This window comes from Henckelia pumila, chromosome 4 (genome assembly GCF_033568475.1).
Source record: "Henckelia pumila isolate YLH828 chromosome 4, ASM3356847v2, whole genome shotgun sequence".
Taxonomy (NCBI): domain Eukaryota; kingdom Viridiplantae; phylum Streptophyta; class Magnoliopsida; order Lamiales; family Gesneriaceae; genus Henckelia; species Henckelia pumila.
The window spans coordinates 174,044,763-174,052,698 of NC_133123.1; positions in this window are offsets into that span (position 1 = coordinate 174,044,763).

Here is a 7,936-nt window from a genome sequence, read left to right on the forward strand (position 1 = left end):
GTTTTATTGGTGGTTCTAAAGTTAATCGAGCGTTATGTGATTTAGGAGCAAGTATTAATTTGATGCCTTTTTCTGTCTACAGGACTTTAGAGCTTGGAGAAGTCAGGGCAACCACCATCACTTTACAGTTGGCTGATCGGAGTCTCACATATCCTCGAGGTATTATGGAGGATGTTTTGGTTAAGGTCGACAAGTTCATCTTTCCCGCAGATTTTGTAATTTTAGACATGGATGAAGATGAAGAAACTCCTTTGATCTTTGGACGACCCTTTCTAGCTACTGCACGCGCACTGATCGATGTCCATAAAGGAGAGCTCACACTTCGTGTTGGTGGTGAAGCTGTTATTTTCAACATTTATCATACCATGAGGGGGCCAAGCGAGGTGAGTACATGTAAGAGCATTGAAATTGTTAATTCTCATAATTCCTTTTCATGTGCAGGAAGTACTGACCCACTAGAAAGGTGTTTGGTGGCGGATGAGGTGGTTGATAAGGAAGAAGATTGGGAGTTACATGAACAAAAAATATTTCTAGACAGCGCTCCGAAAGAAAAAATGGTGAGTTCTAAGGAATCTGAAGCATTGGAAAATAGTGCACCTGAGGTATCTCCTGAAACTCATGATCTGAAAGCATTGCCTGCGCACCTATGTTATGAATTCCTTGGTGAAAATTCTACTTGTCCTGTTATTATATCTGCTCATTTGTCTGCTGTAGAAAAAGATAAATTGTTGCGAGTTCTGAGAAAATTTAAAACTGCTTTAGGGTGGTCAATTTCTGACATTAAGGGTATTAGTCCAACAATTTGCATGCATAAAATTTTGATGGAAGAGTCTTATACTCCTTATGTTGATCATCAGAGGCGGTTGAATCCTGCCATGAAAGAGGTAGTTAAGAAAGAAGTTTTAAAGTTGTTGAATGCGGGAGTGATTTATGCTATTTCTGATAGTAGTTGGGTATCTCCGGTTCAAGTGGTGCCTAAGAAGGGTGGGATTACTGTAGTTAAAAACAAAAATAATGAGTTAATCTCCACACGTACAGTAACTGGCTGGCGAGTTTGTATAGACTATAGGAAGTTGAACAAAGCTACTCGTAAGGATCATTTTCCACTTCCTTTCATTGATCAAATGCTTGATAGACTTTCTGGTTATTGCTATTACTGCTTCTTAGATGGTTATTCAGGTTATAATCAAATTGCTATAACACCAGAGGATCAGGAGAAGACTACTTTTACGTGTCCCTATGGCACGTTTGCTTTCAGGAGGATGCCTTTTGGATTGTGTAATGCACCTGCAACTTTTCAGCGGTGTATGATGGCGATTTTTGCAGATATGGTGGAGGACGTGATGGAAGTTTTTATGGATGACTTTTCCGTATTTGGTACCTCTTTTGATCATTGCTTGCATAATTTGTCTCTTGTTTTGCAGAGGTGCCAGGAAAAGAATTTAGTGCTAAATTGGGAAAAATGCTACTTTATGGTTCAAGAGGGCATTTTCCTTGGACATAAAGTGTCATCCAATGGATTAGAGGTGGATCGAGCTAAAGTGGTGGCAATTGAGAAGCTTCCACCTCCGAAGAACATAAAGGGCATCAGAAGTTTTTTAGGCCATGCAGGGTTTTATCGGCGTTTCATCAAGGATTTTTCTAAAATCACAAAACCCCTGTGTAATTTACTTGAAAAAGATTCTACATTCATTTTTGATGATGATTGTTTGCAGACCTTTGAAAAGATAAAGACGGCGTTGACCACAACACCCATCATGATTGCACCGGATTGGAAGGAGCCCTTTGAGCTTATGTGTGATGCTAGTGACTATGCAGTGGGCGCTGTATTAGGCCAGAGGAGAGATAAGATTTTCAGAGCCATATATTATGCCAGCCGCACCATGGATGCCGCCCAGCAAAACTACACTACGACAGAAAAAGAGATGCTTGCAGTAGTTTTTGCTTTTGATAAATTCCGTCCATATTTAATTGGTACTAAAGTAGTTGTTTATAGTGACCATGCAGCGATTCGCTACTTGTTTGCCAAAAAGGACGCTAAGCCACGCTTGATAAGGTGGATCCTACTGTTACAAGAGTTTGACTTTGAAATCAAGGATAAGAAGGGAAGTGAAAATCAAGTTGCAGATCACTTATCGAGATTGGAGTTAGAGAACGTGAAGGAGGAGGAAAGCATAAAGGAACTGTTTCCGGATGAACAGATCTTTGAGGTAAGTTCCTATACCCCTTGGTTTGCTGATATAGCGAATTTTTTGTCTTGTGGTGCTATGCCTCCAGAGTTGAATCGACATCAAAAGAAGAAGTTTTTTCATGACGTTAAGTTCTACTTATGGGATGATCCCTATGTTTTCAAACGTTGTGCTGATCAAGTGATTAGACGATGTGTGGCGGGGCAAGAGGCAGCTGAAATTTTGGAACAATGTCATTCCTCTCCCTATGGAGGACATTTTGGAGCCACCCGAACTGCCGCTAAGGTATTACAATCTGGTTTTTATTGGCCTACGTTATTTAAAGATAGTTATACCTTAGTGAAATCATGTGATAAGTGCCAGAGAACGGGAAATATTTCTAGAAAGCATGAATTACCCCTCACAAACATTTTAGAAGTTGAATTATTTGATGTGTGGGGTATTGATTTTATGGGTCCTTTTCCCCCTTCTTTTGGCTACACTTATATCCTATTAGCAGTGGATTATGTGTCGAAATGGGTGGAAGCAATTGCCACCTCTACTAATGATGCTCGTGTTGTAGTAAAATTTTTGCAGAAGAACATTTTTACACGGTTTGGGACACCACGAGCAATAATCAGTGATGAAGGTACGCACTTTTGTAATAAAATTTTTAATACCTTGCTCGCTAAGTATGGTGTCAGGCATAAGGTGGCGTGTGCATATCATCAGCAAACCAATGGTCAAGCGGAAATTTCTAACCGAGAAATCAAGCAAGTATTAGAGAAAACGGTGAAGACGAATAGAAAAGATTGGGCACTCAAGCTGGATGACGCATTATGGGCATACCGCACTGCGTTTAAAACACCGATTGGGATGTCACCATATAGGTTGGTGTTTGGTAAGGCATGTCATTTGCCCTTGGAGTTAGAGCACAAAGCATTTTGGGCAGTCAAGAAGCTGAATATGGATATCGAAGCATCGGGGGAGTTACGTAAATTACAGTTTATCGAATTGGACGAGTTTCGAAATGATGCATATGAGAATGCCAAGATCTACAAGGAGCAAACAAAGAAGTGGCATGATAAGAACATTGTACCTCGCGAATTCGAACCAGGTCAAAAAGTATTGTTATTTAACTCACGTCTAAAATTGTTTCCAGGAAAATTGAAGTCCAGATGGTCTGGACCATTTATGGTGGAGAAGGTATATCTGCACGGTGCGATTGAGCTGCGATTTACAGATGGAAGAATATTCCAAGTGAACGGGCAAAGGGTGAAACATTATTATGGTACTGAAGTACGAAGTACTGAGAGTACTCTCCTCACAGACCCGGCTTAAAACTGGTGCAAGTCCGGATGAGGACTATAAAACAAGTGCTAAATGGGAGGCAACCCATTTGTCCTTTTAGTTTTAATTTTGTCTTTTCGGTTTTTTCTTTGCATTTTGTCATTTCCTTGTTAGTTATTTTTTTCTTCCTTTATTTCATTTTCAGGAACCATTTCCAAAATGTCACGCGCGCCCGCGTGTCCCAAAAATAACAACTGAAGAACTGGTCCAGACGGTTATGCGCGCCCGCCTCTCCTGTGGCGCGCCCGCGCGTGAAGAAATGTCAATCTCAAAGTTATTTACAGTGCACTATGCGCGCCCGCTTCACTTTAGGCGCGCCCGCGCCTGAAAATAATGAACACAAGTGCAGTTCTACAGAGTGCTATGCGCGAGCGCTGGTCACTAGGGCGCGCCCGCGCGTCGATTTATGAATAAAAAGAACATGAGCAGTGCACTATGCGCGCCCGCCTAACCTGACGCGCGCCCGCCTCGACTGAACTTATTGCCAGATTTCTTCCCTTCTTTCTCTCATTCCCTTTTCTATTTTTACCTTATATTTCCTTTTCTTCCAACTCTTTTTCTCTCCAAAATGCCGTTTTTTCTCCATCTCTTCCTCTATTGTAATTTTTTTCCCTTTTATCTCTATATTTGTGTTTTTTTCTCTCAATTCGTTCTCTTTACCTTCTAAATTTTTGTTTCCTCTAATCTCTAACTTCTCGTTCAAGGGTGGGGCATCAAGCTTGGTGCAAGGCTATACTTTTCTGGGTTATTGTGGATTTTTCTCTTGCTCCAGTGGTAAGTTCTTTGTTCACGTGTGTGCCCACTTTTCTGTTTATTGGGTTCTTGAATTAGAAGGAGCTTTTGGCGTGGATTTGTCATTTCGTGGGGTGAATTGATTGTCGTAGTTGTTACATTGAAGTGTAGAGGTGGGGTGACTGGAATTCTTAGTTGTGGGTATCAAGATTTTTGAATTGTTCTTGTGAATTGCAAGTTCATATTGTGCCTGCCAAGTGTTTGATTTATGGCTCCTAAGAAGAAAACAAAGTTGGGGGAATCTTCATCTTCCACCCCTGATTTTGATAATCTTCGTTTTTGGAATCCAACGGCCGAAGCAAATTATCAAGAGTTGCTTTCTAAGAATATTTTGCCTGAGAGAGGATTTGACACTACCATTGGTTTTCAGCCAAATGGAATTATTAGATGCAATGTCGGGGATGAGGCGATACAGCGTCAATGGCTTCAATTTGTTAAACAGCCTCAAGAAGCTGTTATTTCAGTGGTGCGAGAGTTCTATGCCAATCTGAAAGTTAAACACGTTGACTTCAAAGTATTAGTCAGAGGACACATGGTGCCGTTTGATTCGGTTGCAATTAATACTCTCTTTCAGATTCCGCCAATAGATAATGATGAGTATGTGGCATATCGATTTGGGGACATTGATTATGATGCTATTATCCAATCTATCTGTGTCGAGGGAGCTGTGTGGAGATTGGGAAGTGATTTTAAACCTTCCAAGTTGCGAAAGGTTGATTTGAAAAGTGATGACAAGAGATGGTACGCTCTCGTCTGTGCTCGACTGAAGCCCACAGACCATGATCATGAGGTCACACGTGAAAGGGAGATTCTTGTTTATTGCATCGTGGAAGGAATGGCTATGGATTTGGGCCGTATCTGTCAAGAGACGATTCAAAATGTGTTTACTGGTCGATCAAGGGGGGGTCTTGCTTTGCCTTCCATTATTACTGATTTGTGTGAAGCAGTGGGGGTTCATTGGAGCCCGACTGAAGAGCTGTTGAAGCCCATGGCTCTCATACCCGGTGGTTCTTCGTCCTCTCGCCACCAATATGCTAGTGAACAAAGAGAACGTGCGGCTAGAAGATCTTTCAATGCTCGAGCTGCTGCTAGTCGAGCTTCTGCATCACAGTCTGAGACGCCTCCTTCTTTGGAAGCGCGGGTTACATCCATTGAGGAAGGTTTGCGCCAACATCGTCAAGAACTCCATCACTTTCAGCAAAGACATGACGTTTTCATAGATTACATGATGGGATTCACTGGTGCATTAAGCCACCAATTTCCTCAAGCGGCGAGTTCGGCTCATCCTTTTCCCCCTTTTCCTCAGTGGCCACCTGCTTTTGGTATTTCAAACCCGACACCTGCTGTTGATAGTCACGATATGAGTGATGATAGCGACGACCACTGACGGTTGTCTTTTGCGGTACATGTCCTATTTCTTTCTTGTTTAAATCATTGAGGACACTGATTGTACCAAGTTTGGGGGGATTTTTCTTTGTGATTCCAAAGTGCTGAATTTGTTTTTATTCCTTTTTGTGTGTTTTGTTTTATTTTGTTTTTGTTTATTGTGTTCAGTCTTCTGTATTGTGTAGTGGTGGGATGCATTTGCGAGATTGGATTAGTTTGTGAGGTTGTGAAAGGGTGAATTGTTGAGTGAATGTGAGTTACATCCAAGAAACCATGAAAGAAATGAAAATACATTGGCCAATGATGCAAATGATATTTTTTTTTAGCTTTACTCCATGATTGAACTAAAAGAATTTTTATCAGTAAACCACTGAGATGAATGAATCCCTATACATTCTGTGCTTTTGCTTAAGTCTGAATTAAAACATACAAACATAGAAGTGAATGAGGCAATTCTTGAGATCTTTGGGCTTGATTTTTATTGGAAGTATTGTATCCTTAGTTGCCCTTCGAGCTTTCACAAGATATACATGAGTACTTTAGGTACTTGATCTGAGTTGAAAATCATCGTTTTCTGTTGATGATTATTTCTTTTCTGCACTGGTTAAAATTTGTGTGATTTACTTGTGAATTGAGATTGTCTAGAACTAGTTCGGACACCCTTTGAGGCGCAATATGAGCAATAGTGAGATTAGGGATGATTTAGGCATTTTTTTTTTCTGAATTCGTTTGAGCCTTTCAAGCTACCTTATTAATTTTATCCCTAGTACCTTGTTTGAGCTTTATCTGAAAATCGAATGGCATGCGTGTAAACGTGTGATTATACCCCCATTCGTGATTATTTCAAGGTCCTACATTGACTACCCGATAGCTTATACACTAATTCCTACCTTTAAGGGAGTAATTTGAATGCTAAATTGTGATATGCTCCTAGTTTTATTTGTGAAAAAATGGAATGGTGTGATGATGAATTGAAAAGATGCAAAGAGGTAGTAAAAAAAAAAAAAGTTGAAATTGTTGGGAAAAAGAAAAAAAAAGTTGTGAAAAAGAAGAATGAAGAAAGTTGAAGAAAAATAAAGTGAATTGAAGAAGAAAGAATGTGAAATTGTGAATGAAAAAGGAGTTGAAGTTAGATTGAGCATGAATATGAATTACTCCTTATTTTGAATTCTTTTCCTTCATTCGTAGCCATGAGCCAGACCTTACATTTTAAGCTAATTAAGTCATATTGACCGAGTCTCAGTTGCCCAATATAATAGTGAAGAAGGGTTGCGAGAATCTAGCCTATGGATGATTGATTGACACTCTTAATGAATATGAATTTTTGACCAAAACACGCACACAAGTTTCTTTTGTGAAATAACCTGATTTTTGCGTGGGTTTCAAAAGTAATTATCCTGTGTTTGATCCTTTCACCTGTTAAAGTCCTCCTGATCTATGAATATGTGAATTGAGTAAGATAAGAGTATTTTGCACGTGAGTTGCGGGATTTGTAAGTTTTGGAGGTCACTAATTTGTGTTTGAAAAATGATAGTTTGATATGATTGGATGAAATTTTCTGAATATTTTGCTAAGGCCATTGTTTCATAGTATTTCCTGGTTGGTCTTGATTTGTTGAGTGGAATAGTTAGTGTTTTGTGTTTGAGGCTTGAATGATTTTTGCTCGGGACTAGCAAACATTTAAGTTTGGGGGAATTTGATAACTGTCTTTTGTGCACGTAATTTGTGTTGATATTATTGGATAATTGCTTGGTTTCGAGCTGTATTATGTGGAAGTTGTTGTTGTTTTTGTTGGATGTCAGGAATTACAGGACATAATGAATGTATGATAGAAGAAATCATAGAAGTCAAGAAAAGAGCGAAGCAAGCGAAGATGGTTCGTAGTTTGAAGAAACCTGGACAGACGACTATGCGCGCCCGCGCCTATCGTGGTGCGCTCGCGTGTCAACTGAAGTGAAACTCAACAATTTTTTCAGAGGAAGCTATGCGCGCCCGCGCTTGGTATGGTGCGCCCGCGCATGAAGTCGAGTTACTAAGTGTCTGAGACAGTGTACTATGCGCGCCCGCCTCTCCTGTGGTGCGCCCGCACGTCGTAGTCTGTATGACGAAGTGCTGTGTTTAATTTTGGAAATTTTTGGATACTTTTGGAAGGTGTTTGGACGAATCTTAAGGGCGTATTTAAGGGTTTTTCAGACCTAATGAGAAGGAGGAAGCAACCACTACACAAAAATAATCTTGAG